Genomic DNA, 17,743 nt, shown 5'->3' on the forward strand with positions numbered 1-17,743 from the left:
CTGCACAGATGACAAAACTTATAAACAGGTCTCAGGAGCAAGGAAATACAAGATACTACAGACCATTAGTTAGGTTTCTCTGTCAGGCAGATTGGTTGGAACTTTAATACTACATATATCCATAAATACCTCACAACAGAGAAGAAATTGGTTTTTGTAGAGAGCTGTCTAGATGCATTCCTAGATGCATTGCAGTTCTTTGAAGACAAGAATAAATATGTGAATGAAATTATTCATTTAATTTATTATATTTTTATTCCCAAAAAGTCTTCAACATTCTGAGAGAAATGTAAAGAAGCTAAGTTTGCCATGGAAAAGGAGAAATATACTAAATCTGGAGATAATCTAATTAGAAACGTTTAAAAAATAAAAAAAAAAAAAGAAAGGAAATCTGAAATAAAAAGCCACTCTCAAGGAAAAGGATTTGCTCTGTGATCTCTACTTCTCAACATACCCAAAACACATCTATAGCAGACGCCAAAGAGTTAGTACAGGTTATTCATAATAAAACATTTCTCAGCATCCTATAAATTAACATTCACTGCAGAAAATTACCAAAAGATTTCTGAATGAATGATCAACAAGATGTTAGATAGTTGCACACACCATAAATGATAAGTAAAATATAACAGTAATATTAACTGTAACTACACAAACAGAATAATGAGCTAATAATCATTTAAAAAGGATCTAGAAAAAAAAACTTGGAATATTTAACAATGGTATGTTTTTAAGAATATTAACTTATTAGAGGCTACCAAACTTACAGGAAAATAACAGAGAAATTAGAAATATAAGACATCTCCATCAATATCTTTATAGTGGTATAAATTTGTGATGGGTCTGTGGCTTGATTGATGAGGATAGATCTTGTCACTGAAAGGAGATATATTAAAATAGAAGAGGTACAAAAAAACCCCTTCTATTCTATAAGAATAGAAGGAAGTGCAGAATAATTTCTCCACAAGGGAAAAAATTAAGCCTGGAAAAGAGACAGTAAGTGTCAGATATGAAAAATCTGCAATTTCTGATTAGGATGGAGAATGTGAACAGAGAAATGTTAAAGCAACAGAGCAACAGTCAAGCAACAGAGTTACTAAAAGCTGCTGAAGTCCTTTTTAACACAGCAGACATGACAAAATTGTGTGTCTCCTTAATATGTATACTTGATAGTATTATGGGGACTAAAAAGCAAAGGGGTCCCAAAAACAATCAGACCAATGTGCAGAGAATTCCATTAAAGATACTTAAACACAACAAGAAAGGAGCCTCAAGAAGAAGGTACTGAAACAGAGGGACGAGAAAGACTGAGAACAAGTCAAAAGGAAACCATGCCCTTCCAAACATATTTTTCATCCATTGTCTTTCCAATTCTCACATTTGCTTGACAATATATCACTGCTTAGGCCACAAATAGCAGGCACTGGGAAAAAACCAAGACTGTCCTAGGCCAAATATACAGTTCCAGGTGCTCTTATGAATTGTGTAAATGTTAATTCTCCAACTATTACATAATTCCACTTTCAGGTAAGGTAGGAGTATGATTTAAAAACAAACAATCAACCTCCCACCCCCCAAAAGCAGCTTCTCTGTTAATTATCAGATGACTTATTCTGCATCTCCTTTTTACAGCTTAACAAATGGAGTTTCCAAAACTAGGCAACAGTTCTAGTGCTTTCTCATTGCAATGTATTGCTGTGCACACACTAAATTTTAAAAGAATTGCTACAAAAAAGGTTGAAGCAATACTACAGGCAGTGCTTTGACACTGGTTTAGTGGTGAAGTGAATACCAATGTGGAAAATGCAAGCCATAAGTTATCATTTAACCATCATCTCTTCAGGCTAAATTATGAACACAGCAAAGGCTCACAGTCAGTTACAGCAGATTTGTGTTTACTGACACCACAAATGATATCAACTTTTCAACAAAATGCCACCAGAGCAGCATACTGTAAAAAACAAACCCAATTCATTTTAATCAGCAACAACAATAACTTGTTGAAGGGGCAGAATTTCTGCTGGTTGAGGTGCAGGGCGTCTTGACTCGGAATTAAGGGCTAGCAGGTCAGAGCATCTATAATTCTGCCAGCCCCAAAAGACAGCAATAGTGGTTTCTACAGTCCTAGTGTGAAACCTAATTTGTATTTGCAGTATCTTTCAGAGCCATTGGAAAGGCACAATCTAAATGCAAATTAATCTGATAGCACAAGTTGGTCTGTTCCAGAGTATTATCTATGTAAACAACTGAATTTTTCATAGGGGTTTGAAGTTGCTTGTGAAGATTAAAATCTCTGAAAATGAACAGACCCCACCATAGATAAATTTTGCTAAGGGAAAATTTGCAGCCGCCTTTTTGGAAACATTCCTAAGGGAGTATGTCATGCAGTAGGAAATTTATTCTGGATAATGCTATAAAACTGCTCACCTTAATTCATATGCCAAATCCTGCTCTATTGAATAACAATTTATTGTGTACTCCAGCATCTGCCAGAAAGTGCTGAATGAAAGCCACAGCTGTGTCTGTTACTGGGCTAAAGCTACAATATTGTTGAGGCACTTATTCCATGAATTAAAGAATTCCCTCAAACTTTTTCAGTAACTATCTGGACACCTGTTTGTGGGGGCAGTTTTGGGTACTCTGCAAGGGCTATACCTGGCCACAGGCACAATTTCTAAGCAGGCAACTAATTTGGGAGCAAACCAAAATGCTTGCTCAGAAGGCTTTTTTCTGGAGCTGTGACAGGACCACGTACTGGAGGACATCTAGAGAGCCAATATGTTGTTAATAGCCTCTTTGGCAGTTCAACACATGGCTGAGCACACCAGCTGGGCTGTCCTCAGCTTTCCTGTAGAGCACATGTAAAGCAGCAGCACTTAGACCTGGAGTTTACTGCTTTTGAGGTCATTCTCAAAACCGTACAGGGTGGAGTACATTCCCTATGGATGCTGTAGGTATAAACCCAAGAGTAGTAACTGCTCTCACTTAGTAAACCAAGTGGAACCATACCTTTTCATGGAGCAAAATTCCTCCTCTGTAAAAATTCACTTCTGACTAGCAGCAAAATGCCAAGAGAAAAATCAAAACCCTGAAAAAAATTCAGATGCATATCTGCCAGAAAAATGTCAGGCAAATCTCAAATGAGTCAGTTCAGGCTGGCAATAAGAGACCACAGAAATTCAAATTACACCAGAAGCAGAACATCTAAGAAATGTATCTTACTTTTCAGATTATTCATTGCCCAGTTTAAATGTTAGCCTAAAAAGTCAGCTGTTACCTTTGCATTTGCTCAGCTCCACTGATCACATACACCCCAAACTGCATAAATAGTAAATCACATACACCCCAAACTGCATAAATAGACGGGACAGCTAGAAGTAACTTTGCTTAATATATTTTAAAGAAAAAACTGGAAGAAAATCGTGGTTTAGCAAAAGAGACAAAGCATTCATGTTGGCATTTAGATCTGAAAGCACTAAATTTTAGTCCTGAACAGAGCAGGGATAGATTAAGTCACCCTGGGCGTACGTTATCTTGTTTGTCAAGAAAGATACTTTTATTTTCAAGCAAAAACCAAGGTGATGGGATCATAGGATCTGGGCTTTGCAGCAACTGCCAGCATAAGAATTCAGCTTTGATTATAGAAGAAATCAAACACATCACCAAGAAGAACTCAAAGAGCTCATTATACATCCCTTACTAAACACTTTTAACATTCCTTGTGTTTGGCAAAACAGCGAAGAGCTCCAAGCAAAGGAATGGTACAAAGATATGCTCAGTCTACAATGAAAGGAGACCAGAAATGTGGTGAGGGGATGCTGCAGCCCCTGGGACTGGTCCCTCCTCTCATGCTGCCCCTGACCTGCAGCACCCCTCCTGTGGCTGCAGCAGCTGGTGGCTCAGGTGTTCTGCACTCACCAGTGCCCTGCATTGCACATAACACAGGCCTAACCAGAGGAAAATAAGTAACACTGATTTAAAGGAGTGGCGTCACTCAAGAGAATGGCCCACACTGATGGATGGCTCCAAGACTGCAACTGGCTTTTGGCCCTCAAGACCCAAAAGCTACAGTCTGCTCCCTCCCTCTTCCCTTCACCTCAGAAACTGGATATCTGGACTTTTTCAAGCTGTTTGTGCATCACACTCTGCAATTCTCTTATGTGCACTCACAGGCAATATGTGTGCTCAACAAGTAAAAATACTACCATGCAAAATAAACTCCACTATAGCATGTAGGGTTATAACAATCTCAACTCCTTGGAGTTTTCTAGACTTTATCCCTGAGAGTAGCCTCAACTAATCTCAGAGCTGACCTGGCTTCAAACAGGAGGCTGGATTTGAGGCCAACTTAATTATCATGTGACCTTCAGGTTAACTGCAGACAGTTTCTCTCATTAGTTTTACTGATCTGCAAAAACTTCCACCAGGCTACCTTCAGGGTTGTTTTGTTAATGAAGGAGATTTTGCCAAGTGAGACTGCCAATTCAGCATTGTTCAGCTCTTTTCAAAGATAACTCCTGCAGCCAAATACCTGAAATCTGCACAAATTGTGTAGCATTATCCAGGCTTCTTTGGGGGAACGTTACCAGGACCAATTAAAGGCTACATTATGTTTCCAGTTTCCTAACAAAATATGGGAAGAGATTCCCTGTAGCCCAAGTGATTCTTTTGAAGGATTTTATTGAAACCAGGATTTCAATTGTCTTCTCAAGTGTTTGCAATACCATTTTGCAGGCTTTTGTTTCTTCCTCCTCTTCCCCACCCTCCAGCAGAGAAAAATGAGCAATGAAGAATTTCTAGTTTGCATACTGAGTTTCTCATAAGCTTTCCATTATGTTTTCAGCTCAGACCTCAGAATTCAAGACTCATTCTTTGGGGATGAAACTGGATATATTCGAAGCCTGCAGTCACTTGGAATACTTTCAGCGCAGACATAGTGAGAATCCCAGTTATACCATACCATAATCACATGTACATTCCCAACACTTACAGGTCTGAACATCTCCATCCATTTCCATCCATTTTTTTCCAAAATATTATGAAAGGTTAAAATCTCTTTTGCTATTTGTGTGATCTCTGTCCATGACCAACTAATTGGTCACAGAAAGATCAGAATGGCTGAGATTACTGATACATAAACAAAAAGGAAAATCATGCAGGAATCATGCAAAAAGGAAAATCATGCAGGAAAAGTGTGGCACTTTGTACTTTTACAAATATCCATCAAACAGAGCCATAAAGACTTACAAGAGAATTGAGAGGAATACAGCAACAGTTAACAAAAATAAATAGCAACTACAATTTTACAGTAGATGTTGCATGACACAACATGAAGAGAAATTAATGATCTTTTTGAAATCAAAGAATTACAATAAACACAAAAAATAACACTTCTATGCAATCAGAAAGAGTAAATTCAAAATGTTGGAGAGAACATTTCAGCCAACCACTCAGTTTTTTGGGTTGTGAACCCCCACTAGTTATTACAAACATGGAAGTTCTGCCTACATAAGATGGATTAATCATTTGCTGCTGACTACTCTTCTGGTGTAAATTTTCTATCAGGAGAAAAGATGCCTCAGCATCACTAGTAATCCACCGTGCAGGGACATCAAACCAGGTGAAAACAGCTGGTGAAGGATGCTAATCATAGTTTCCTGGTCTGCATTGGCATCAATGAACAAGCTATGTGAAAAACTCAGTGAAGTCCCAACATGGAAGTGCTTTAGCACGCATAAAAACAAATGAAAAGGAGCAACATTTTCACAACACATCTTTAAAAAAATAGGTAGGGTTCCCAGACTCATATACAGTCAAATTTCCTTCCACTGGGGATCAGGGTACAAGGATGAGTAATCTGGGTGATCCTGATGCAGGTTGAGATTTTGGCTAAAGCAAAACAAGGACTTGGGTAAGGATTGCACCTGCACTCCAAGGTCTCACCAGTTCAACCAACATAACAAGACATGAAATAAAGATCTGTTCATATTTTAATTAAGCTGATGAGTTGGGCATTTGCTCCTATAATTGTAGACTGGCCAGAGCTGCTTGTGAGAGACATTCCAACTGTTTCATGCTGCCTAACCTGTTTGCAGCATTTATGATTTCTGTGCATTCAAAAGAAAACAAAGAAACCCACACAGAATCTGTCTTGCTGATGTGAGTCTCAAGGAACATTTCATAAAAGGAAATGTATCACTTTTAGTAGTTTGTGGGTTTGTTATGAGTATGTTACTATACTGCCATTATCTCCTCTATAATTTCCTGCTGTTCACCACCAAAGCTGAGATGTTGCAAACTACGAGAAGTAACAAAAAAACCCCAAAAATTTAAAAAATAAATTTAAAAAAACATCAAAAACCAGCTGTCATGGCTCCCTAATAGGAGCCCTTAGGTTTCCAAAACCCACTTCCAAACATAATTTAAACTTGTTCTCTGAATGTTTCCAAATCTTGAATCTCTTTTGTCTTCATAGTCTGTCTAAGTGTTCAATGACTTTTTACTGTCTTTTTCTGAAGTGTCTCAGGACTCTATAAAACATGTAGCATTTTCAAAGTACTTGCATGTCAGTGGACCAAGCCCCAAAGTTTTTGCTCCTCTTCTTTGTTCAAAATATGCTGTCTTATAACAGAGGACAAACAGGGACAAAGTGGCACCTGGAAATTCAGCCCACAGAGCAGCCCCTCTGCTCTGACTGTATGGACAGCACAACTGTCAGTCTTTCAAATCTGTGGTCTGAGATGTGCAGCTCCCAGGCTACATATCTCAACACTTCAGTCCATTTTCCTAGATGAGATGGGAAAGCCTGGGAGATAACACAACTTAAGTTATTCCTTCACCCAGAGAATTTATTTGAACTGATAATGAGATGTTTTCTTTGTCCACAGTTGCAGCATTATGCTTCTGCAATGCAGTAATCTCAGTTTTAGAGTGTTCTTGGAGAAATAGCAGCCCAGCTTCAGACCTGTAAGTGTTTATCCTTACTGGAATACCCTTTGTCAGTTCATCTCCATTATCAGACACATCTTTACTTTGGTTTCCTTGACAAATCAAACATGTTTTTTCCCAGGCACAAGAAGGATATCCTAATGTTTCGCATGTGCAGAGCACAGCTTGTAATGTTACCATGTCTCAAGAATGTCATAAACACGGAATCTCTCTCAAACCATGGAGCAGAGCCGAGCCAAGGTCAGAGCCGCAGCAGCAGCCAATTCTGTGCACTCCAATTTCCAACTACTCAACATTTTTACTCCGGTAAACCTCTAATTCAAGAGCTTATTAAAATAAAATTTTGTTCCAACACAGATATTAATGATTATTTTGTACCAGCACAGATATTAATGATCTTTTAAATACTCTCGTATTGCGAGAAAGTTTAATTAACATAGTCTTTTTTTCAAACCACTCCTCCAATTTAAATATTGTGTTAAATACCTTCACTTTTGTTATTCTATTATTGAATTAAGGAAAGATGCCTGATTTCCTGGTAATTAGAGAGATAGTGACATTTTAACATACCTTGTAATATGGTACTGTTGTGTATTATTTGTTGAGTTCCATGAGATTTTCCACAGATAAAAAGGACTGTTTTAAAAAAAAATGTAAGCTAAGATTTTAATCAAAGCTGAGTGATACTGAAATTCTGTTGAAGGACCCTCTCTGTTTATGCTTTCAGCAGATGAAAAGTGTAAAGTGACATCTGAGCTGTGTACTTTTTGTCCACATAACAGTGAAGTGGATATATAATGGTTCTAACCAATGAGTAAAGTAAACACATTTTTTGATACTTGATGAAAATTCATAACATTGAATAACCTATTTACGGATTATTATACCTGCCTTTGCTAAGTTACTGCTAATTTATTGGGAGGCTCCATTTCTGCTCTCTACATTGCTCCAGGACAGAGATCAGGACTTGGGGCAGAGGTTGGGGGGGGGGGGAATGAAAATTTGGCTTTTAAGCCTAATAGAGACATCCTTCTCCAGAAGAACAGATCAACAGCAAGGCTTATTTTAGACAATCTCACTTCCCCCCAGTAGCAGGAGAAACCACAATTATCCTTCCTGGGCTGAAGCTTTGTCTTCTGTAAGAACTCATCAGGTCCCAAGCCTGAGTCTGGGACCAACATTTCTATTTAACTTAGCATTAAAATACTTTGACATTTTCCAACTGCATAAGAGAAGAGTGCCTGATTTTAATATTATATTAACCAATGGAAATCTTGCCATCTTCAATGCAAGGAGGAAGGTACATCAGAGAGTGACAATAAAACCTCAATTAGTTGGAGATCTCAAAAGAAAAAAGTTCAGAGGCACAGGTATATTTAAGCTACTATACTTGTAAGGGCTTTATTAACAAAACTTTAAAGAAAATTTATGCAATTTTACTGCAATTTCCTTTTATCCAACACTCATTTCCAAATCTTTGAAATATGCTGAGTTCAATTAAATTCTTTACCATCTTGCTCCTTAAAATTAACTAGGATGGAATTTTCACTGTGTTATGCCTGGCCCTACTTTTAATTATCCTCACTTAGAATATTAGACACCATGCTGATTTCTGTCTAAAGGAAATGACCTAGGATCATTGGAAGCATATGAAGTTCATTTTAAGATGAAGCAATAACTTATATTAGAGGATGTAAAAGGTCTTAACCTCCAGTCCTTCAACATACTGCAGCAAAAACCTCCTGGGTTTTTTAATTAAAAAAAAGACATCTGCAATGTATTTTTCCCCCAAATGCACTTACTAGTCTTTAAAACAAGAGTCTCCCTGGCTAAATGGCTGTGCTTGAGCATACATGTAAGAAGCATCATCCAACTCAGCTGCCTGGCTTTGATGATTTTTTGGAGCATCAGGCTTCCAACTGTAGTCCCTGGATTGCAGTCATTCAACATACAACTGGAGCACAATATTTATCTCTGTTAATGTTGCATTTTAAAACTAAAACATTATCAGTCTCACTCACACATTCAAAGTTCCCTAGTACAAGGTCTTCCCAGAACTTCATCTCACTTGAAATTCACTGCTAAAAATGTCTGGCAGTTTACTGAAGCACAGCTAGAGTTGTAGCTGGCAGCTGCTGGTTCACAGAAATACAGTACCTGCCTCTTAAAACACAGAAATAAATGGGTGCTCCAGGAAATAAAGGCTGACTCACATATTAATCTTGTCCAGTCATTATAGTCTAACTAAAAACTGAGTTAATTAGGCTTTCCTTTAAGTGCATTCTGATCCTGACACTGCTATAAACCTTTCTAAAATAACAAAATTAATTTTAAAGGCAGAGGGAATTGTGTTTTGCCTTTGAATTATCAGGCCAGGATGTTATAACACAGATGATTATTTTAGGCAGATTAGTCAGCCTAAAGCTAAGGGAGTGAACCTCTACCTTGCAAACAACTTTGGTCTCCACTGAGAACGCCTGCTGCCAGCTTCGCAGTGAGGAAATCTGAAGCAAGTTATTATTGGAAGCACCATAAAAAGACTCCAACAATAACAGATTTCAAACAACATAAACCTGAAGAGTTTAACATTGGCACCTTAATTTGGCCTTGCTCTAACTAGACAGCACAGAAACAAGTTATCACATGGGCTGCTGTGGGAAGTCTCTCATTAGGAGTAAGGAGTAGAAAAATTCCCCCATCTCAATAGCCAGAATTCCTGGCCCTTATCCCTTATTTCCTTAATCTTTCTAATGTGGCTGCCCTATTTCAGACCTCTGTTCCTCATCATTGTTACTCTCTCATCCTCTTACCATAGCTCCACACTCCTCAACCCAAGGCAGGTAATTACTTCTTCACAGAAATATGGAACCTTGATCTTTAAAAAAGGAAAAAAAAAAAGAAAGTAATTTAAGTTTTCTGTGCCCACAAATATTCCAGCCCATCAGTGGTATTCTCATTGCAAAGCAAATTTCCTCCTGACTGCAACAACTGTCTGCTGGAGCTGAAAAAATGAAGTTCTAAACATGCTGGTGTTTTTTCCTCCACTTAGAGTATGAAAGGAGGTGGCCAAATATCTGAGACTGCTTCTGCCTCTCAAGGGCTTCTGTGGCTTCTTCTGGGCCCCTTTGTCCATTGATCCAGGTGCTGGTGGTACCTCCTTGCTCTGCAGGTGTGTGACTACCACCCAAGCATGGGTTAGCATAAAGCTGAACAGGCCAAACATGTTACCTTACCCATAACACGTGATGGGCCTGAAAAATTCAGAGCAGTTTGCAATTCAGCTAGAGGCCAGCTATAAAACAAGCTCTCAGGACAGCCATTTCCACCCACAGCAGAGGTATGTGAAACACAATTGTTTAAATCTGTAGAAGTCCATGCTCAGTTTCTATTAATTTGTCCGGCATTCAAAGCTTTTAAATGCCCAGCAGATGCTACTGACTTTTGTGAATAATTTCTTGTAATTTTAACCAAACTCATCTCAAATATAGCTACTACCAAACACCATCTGTCACTTCCAAACACTATTCAGGCTATTCCTCAAATTTTTCCAGACTTGCAAATTTCTTTCTCTGTCTGCTGCAAGTGCCAGCCTTTACCAAAATTTCTTGCAGTCTTGACTGAGAAAGATTATATAAAAAAGCAAAAATTATTTCAAATTTCAAAAGAACAATTCATCTCCAGTCTTTGACTTGGGCAAAGTTTCAGGTTAGCTCTTTATTTTACCTCTGCTGGTTCCCACATTGCAGTTTATGATGGAAACCTGAACCAAGGAACACTCTCAGAATGGCTACAGCGAGCCTGAACATACAGCATTATAAACCAGCCTCTGAGATTTGTTTGTTCAAGAGTACTGACCAAACACCTTTACCACACATCAAATACAAGTTATTTGGAAGGTATTTGACAGCTAAATTTGGCTTAGTATTTCCTTTTATCTTTTATGTGTTGTGGAAATTTTCCCTGCTTAATTATCAAAGCATTTTATGGTCTTCTACAGTCCCCAGGAAAAGAGGGACAGAAGAGAAAGGTGGGGGAGGCAGCCTGATCCATCAAGGCTCCAGGATGAAAGCCTGACCTCCGGAGCTCCTGGGGAATGGCAGAGTTTGTCTCTCCCAAAGCTCGAGAGTGCCTGCCCTTCCCCAGGAGGGCTGGAGGCTTTGAAATCAGAAGCCAGCATCCAACAGCTGTGGTCGGTTGTGTGGCATGAGCATGTCGTGCCCCAGACAATGCCCCAAATCCAGCTCCTCTGTTTGGAGAGGGTGCTCAAGGTTTGCTGTGATTACAGCTCCACAACAGGCAGTTTCTCCCATGGTGATGGGCACAGAGAGCAGGAAAACAAGCATGGTGGATGGGATTCACCAGTGTCTGCTCAGCTGGTGCAGACCAAGGAAAATGGCTTTTTAATCAGCCTGACTGAATTGATAAGCACTGAAGAGGGAAAACCAATTTACAACCAAAGCTTTTCTTTAAGTACCCATGGCAAACAATCACAAAAGGGGTAATTTCCTCACAGCTGGACTGAGTTGCAGAGGCCTGCAAACACTCTAGACTTGCCAGTAGCCAATGTCATAGTGACAAAGTGAGCCAGACTCTTCTGGAGCATCAGACAACAGCTGGGAAGTCTGCTTCCTATTCTGTGCTCTCCTTCACCCATTCCCTTCCTCTTCTGACTACTGCAGTGGCAAAGGAAGATTCCTTTCTCTTGCATTTGCACAGAGTCCAGCACCATGAGGTTACCAAACTCTCCGCTTACTAATACCACAGAATCAAATAACTGAAGAACAAATTCTTCCAAAACTAATCCAGATCCCTCTTATTCTAGTGTATTCCAATGGAAATTTGATACCTAATCTTACTGGAAATCCTGCTAGATATTTAACTGGATATCATATAATAAAGGTCCTTTAAAAAAAAAAATCATATGATCCTACTAGACTGTGCTTTGAAGATTTTGGCATTCAGCAGCCAGGGACTATGAAAGATTTTACCGCAACCATAAATTAATTTCCAGGTTGCAGTACTAAGGGAGAATCACATTTATTCTGCTTCACATTTATAGACTGTTTCCCTCCTTGTTCTGTCAGATGAATTTCAACATCCAGCATCTTAAATAATCTAGCCACACTTGCCAGCATCCAAGGCTGGCCCGGATTTTCAAAAGCTATACCAAGCTCTTCCACAAGCTTTCTAATCCTGTCAGATACCTTCCAACTCAACAGGTTGAAAAGCACAAGTTGGCCTAATCATGCTTATTTCTCCCACAATGTGTCAGAGCAGTGATTCTGACACATGCATACAGTCCTGGTGCTCATTCATGTATAGCAGTGATAAGGCACTTGCATTGCAGCCACTTCAATGCCCAATTTATTTCTACAAAAAACAAGAATCTTTCATAAATGGTGTAAGATTTTACACATATTAGAACAAGGTAGCAGGAAAGTGCAATTTTAGAATCTAGGTAAGTACTAGATATAGTTGTAGAGCAAGAAGAAAATCAAGAGCTTAATTATTACCCTCCGTAGTCACATTTCTCCATATATGTCTGGTTTATATCTGTGACCTATACTTTAAAACCTCTTTAGATGGTTCAAAATAAATGTGGCGTATAAGCTACATGCTCTCCTACCCTGGTCCAGCACTCCAAGCCAAAAAATCAAATTAACAGACAGACATTTACATTTTGGCTTCACAACAAAGATAGGCCATCCCTCTGTGTGATCCAAATAAATAAAACAAAATAAACAAACAAACAAAAAAATTGGCTAGGGTGGGAAGTAATACAGAATATGGCAGAAGTAAAACAAGTACATGGGAAAGAAATTTCAAAGATTAATTTCAGCATGAGGAATGGTATTTCTAACAAATTGTGCAGGTGACAACTGAGCAGATTTTGGTAAAAGAGATCTTCAAAACACAAGCTATTTATACTCTCTCAAGTCTCACTCATTCCTGTAAAGGGGCACCAAATTTTTTTGCATCTGCCTAGTTCCAGGCTTTTCCCAATGCTTTCTTCCCACCTGCCTTCTGCCAGAAATGAGGGACAATTTCTAACAGGGCAAGGAAACAAAAGGATGGTAGGAAAAGAAGAGGAAGAGTCAAATGCTTCTGGGTCTTTACGCCCGCCCCACAGCCCAAAATTTAATGCACAGTCCAAATGAATGCAAGGAAACATTTTATCAGAAAATGAAAAGGGATTAAACCCTACATCCAGCATCACATCAGCAGGACAGAAATCATCCCTTTAAAACTTAGATGTAATAGCAAAGAACCTTACACACTAAAACTGCCTTGCGAACACATCACCTAGAGATAGGCAGCTCTAAGTTGGATAACACTGAAATTGAAAATACCAACAAAAAATTCAGCCTGTTGTTTCCAGGTGCCTCATCCAGGAGCAGCAGCTCCTACTAACAACCCATAGAGCAAGGTTTAGCCCTGATGAAAGAAATCCGGCTTTACTGTAGGCTTTGTGATGATATCCCTTAGTAAATTGGATTTACCATCTTGCACCCTTCTTCTCAGGAAAAAAATAGTGATTATATCTATTAAAAAAGCAGGCTCGGAAAGCTTTCCTCTTCCCTTCCTGAGGAAAAACAAAATCTTGGCAGCTAAAAATAAATCAAAACCTGGGGAAATGAAAAATTGAAAAAGAACTGAGAGATGAGATATATTTAGGTTTTTGAAGATCAAGAAAGGAACCCACATGCCAGGTACAGAGGTTACCACCAAAAAAATTAAAACAGCCCTGGGAGATGAAGACTGTGGGTTTAGCCAGGGGACTTCTATCCGCAGCCCAAGTCTACTTCAGCCGATATTAAGGTGGCAAAGTCCCAAATAAGAATTTCTAGCTAATAAAGCAGAGCCACACAACAGTTTCAGGTCAAACATAAACATGTATTTTTGCTAAATAGTAACAAAAATGTTCTGGAATGAATTAAAAGACCAACTAGCTACAAGTCTAGATAGATGCAGGTAGAAAAACACATTTTTTTTCTGCTCCCAAAAGTGTTTCAGTCTTTTGATTAGTCTTCTGTGAAAGGAAAAAAGCCTTTTCATTTAAAAGTTAATAACTTTCTCATATATAATATGCTACAATCTGCTTGCACTGAAATTTATGGCTAACCTTACCTTTGCAATCTTGGCAAAAGGTATCTATCGAAGATTGGAGATACACTGCTTCTAATATTTCCTTAGATTGTTGGCTCATTTTATGCACAATACAAGCAGCTGAATTTCTAGTATCAAGGACAAACCATTACACTGTCCTTTGTCCTCGGTATTTGTATATAGTTATTGATAGTCAAAAGTAAATATTTGCTTGTGGTACACAAAGCTATCATATTTTTAATTTTTTTTTCTTTAACAGAGACGCTTTTGTTTGTATACAGCCAGTTCCTGTCAGGCAATGCATGATAAGCATCACCTCTTGATCCTGTCCTGAACAACATCAATAGTAAGGCCGGGGCTGCATCAATTATCTGCAGGGGAGATGCCTTGGCCCGCTACAGCACTTCCACTGCACACAGCTCCCAGCCAAGGGCAGAGACAGATGCCTGCTCAGCTCCAGGGTGACAGAACATCACACAGCCATGCTCAACCCCTGCTTCTGCAGCTCAGAGAAGCTGAGTGCTGAAGAAATCATGACTTTAACATGATGCTTAGGAGTATCTAGCATGTGGCGTTCCAAAGTTATATTTTCAGTGCTTCAATCCCTAAAAAGTAAAGGAGTTCACTACTGCTGTCCAGCTAAGGGCAGAATAACTTACTTGTCTCCTCTTTAAAATTTCACTCAGATTCATATTATTGATGTAAAAATATTTTTACACCAACTGAAACTCTACAACCACATCCGCATCTTTGACTCCAGCCAGCCATTCACGACCTGAGTATTTTCATTTCTGAGGGGTGTTCACAAAGTATTTTTAATTTTTAATTTGCCTCCACCCAGTTTACATTGTTTTCAGCACAGATATAGCTCCAATGCACCTCTCCAATAACTGATCAGCAGGGAGCACAGGATTATGGACCAGTCAGGACAGCCAGGCAGGCAGGCCATGTGGCAATAATGATACACCTGCTGCTGAAAGCCACACCAGTGAGGCAAAACAAAGTTTGCTGACTACAATGGTGCTGCTTCATTAGCCCAGTTGAAGGACCCAGGTCACCTGCTTTCTTGTAAGGGTTCCAAGTTCAGTGTTCAAGCATGGCCCACCATAAATAGCAGATACATAACACAGCCAAAGGATGGAGGGAAAAGAGCACCCACGCATCATCTCCACAGTAGCAGGTAGGCTACTGCCTATTGCATATTTCAATCAAATGTCAGTAACCTTCTACAAATACAGAGCATACATATGCATATACAGGGCAATGCATACTTTGAGCTCCTATATATCTGCAGAAAAATGAATAAACAGTGCCAGTGGAAAGCCATAAGATTGTCACCTAGATAAGTTGCATAAATCTAATATTTCAGATCGCTGAAAATAGACCTTGGCTGTTTGATTCAACCATAAATCAGGATCCCCGTTAATCTGGATTTAGAGTGGCTTTCCTGTGCAGTTTTGAGAGTCTCAAAGGAATATACTGTTCACTGATTTATGTACTAGTCTTGCTGAAATGTTGATTTACCTTTGCTTTCTGCAAACAGTGAATTGCAGCTCGCTGGTTTCTCTGAATATGCAAAGCCTGTACTGTATATAAAGGTGGGAGAGTTTGACAGTTTGCAGCTAAGTAAATCACACTGATCCCTGTGTTTGCCTTGAGATTTACAGTGCAAGTTATAATCTAGCCCCCCAGCACAAACCCAGAAAATACAGCCAATTAGGAAAGTGTTTTGGCATCTTTTCATATGCTGGATCTTTTTTCATTTATCCATTATCTCAAAATCACTCTATCTAACAAATTCCACTCAGAAAAGCACTGCCAATGACACCTAGAAATGTTTTCAAAATTAATTTGACAATCATCTCAACCAGGATATTTCAGCTCTTGAAACAAACAAAACTTTAAGAAGTTTCCTTTAGATTTCCAGCAATGCTTGCTTGCTTTAATATAAACCACTGCATACATTCACAATTAAAAGAGCAACAGAAGCAAGCATAAACTTCAGAGACTTTCTTCTCTGAAAAGAACTAGGCTCACCATAGGCATCTCTGCATCAGGGAAAGGAAAAAAACCACAACAACAAAACCAACCAACCAGTGGAGAGTAGCAGCATTCACATTATGAATTGCAGTCAGTATTCTCCATACCCATACCCATTGCTCCTGCACATTTGATAAGAATACCATAATATTTATTTCCATGCATGTGATAAAATACAAACCTATGATCGATTACAACACTATAACAGATATTTCAGGACAACACATCTTCTCAAAGTCATTTAGCCAACCCATTTACCACATTCAATATTTGCAAATTCATATTCCTTGCCTACAGAGGTGCCCCAGATGCCACAATATTGCAGATATTGAGATAGCAGATATTTTTATTTCTGCTGCTCTATTTGGCAAGCTATAACTTGACACATTCTTTATAGGAATTTTTCATGCTTCTGGAAAGAATTGTGCACCTCATTGGCCAGCTGAATAATGCAGAAATATTATCCCCTTTGTAGAAAATTATGCTGCCACTGTCACAATATGAAGACAGCATAATTTATAACTCCTTCTCTCCCTCCTCCTTTCATTTTGGCCTGGATACTGTGTCACATATCAAATTTCAAGCCATTTTTCATTTTAGGAGCTAATCTGTTTGGTTACTGGAGTGGAATGACAGAACACACCTGTGATCAAAGGGGAAGGTAGATGGAAAAAAACATCTCCTGAGTTCATGTACATCCATTACCCTGACCTTGCTACATAGTGCTTCATATAGATTTGGTCAATTATTAGACATTTGACAGTTACTTCCAGCACAAAGAAACTATTGAGCAAGTTTGGCATGCATTTTGTTCTTTATTAATTGAAACTGTCTCAAGCAATGACTTGAGAGAGGTCAAATATCTCTTGATAAAAAACATTTAAAAATTCTTTCTGTATAAAGGAGCGTATTCACAGTGACAAAATCCAGAAATCATTATTCTTTAAGATGGAACAAGACCACCCTCTGCTACCCAAACCAACAGAGTATCAGGACCTTCTTTAGTGAAGAAAACCCAGATTCAAGACCTGGCTTAAACTCATTAAGGGTTTTCAAACCCAGATTAGGCTAATTCAGTGTTTTCCCCTAGGAGCAGTTTTAAGTGTTTCTTTTGTTCCAGTGGGGAGCAAAGAAAACCAGATTTTGAGTGCTGCAGTTTTTCCACAGAGATGGAACTTTTCTCACCCAGTCACTTCTAATTATCTTCACTCAGACGATGAGAGCACAGACACATGATGGGATTGCAAGGATTACAAGACGAAGCCAAGGGCCACGATCCCAGCCCTGCACTGCCTCAGCACTGCAAGGAGGGACAGGGCTGCTGGCACCACGCTGTAATGAATGTTTCCCTTACGGCTTACGGATTACTAAACCAATCTTGGGATTTCATTCTCTTTTTCTTCCAAGCTCTGTCTCAACCGCGGAGCATGCTCAAACTAGGAAAGGGAGGAAAAATGGTGTAGAACGAATCACATCTGAGCAGACTGTGAAGAACTTGGTTATCAGTTCATCTCTGGTACGCGTTGCTGATTCTGTCCTCTGTTTAATACCCAGGTCATGTTCCCCTTCATGGTTTTCCGGATCAGTAGAAAATAATAAATAATGAAGAAATAAAGCCAATTCTAGCTGCTTATTTGCTTCCTTCCTT

General features: G+C 39.0%; 1 long non-coding RNA gene across 2 annotated transcripts in view; it reads right to left on the reverse strand.

Moving 5' to 3' along the window:
* Nucleotides 1-14,201, reverse strand: part of LOC134423226 (uncharacterized) — a 54,732-nt gene extending 40,531 nt beyond the window's left edge. The window contains exon 1 of one of the 2 annotated variants that reach the window (XR_010029031.1): nucleotides 14,077-14,145. This is a non-coding gene — a long non-coding RNA (uncharacterized LOC134423226). Of the gene's footprint in view, nucleotides 1-14,076 lie in introns of both variants that reach the window. The other variant, XR_010029030.1, reaches the window with a different exon arrangement.
* Between the last annotated feature and the right edge of the window lie 3,542 nt (nucleotides 14,202-17,743).

The sequence above is a fragment of the Melospiza melodia genome, chromosome 1, assembly GCF_035770615.1.
Source record: "Melospiza melodia melodia isolate bMelMel2 chromosome 1, bMelMel2.pri, whole genome shotgun sequence".
Lineage (NCBI taxonomy): Eukaryota > Metazoa > Chordata > Aves > Passeriformes > Passerellidae > Melospiza > Melospiza melodia.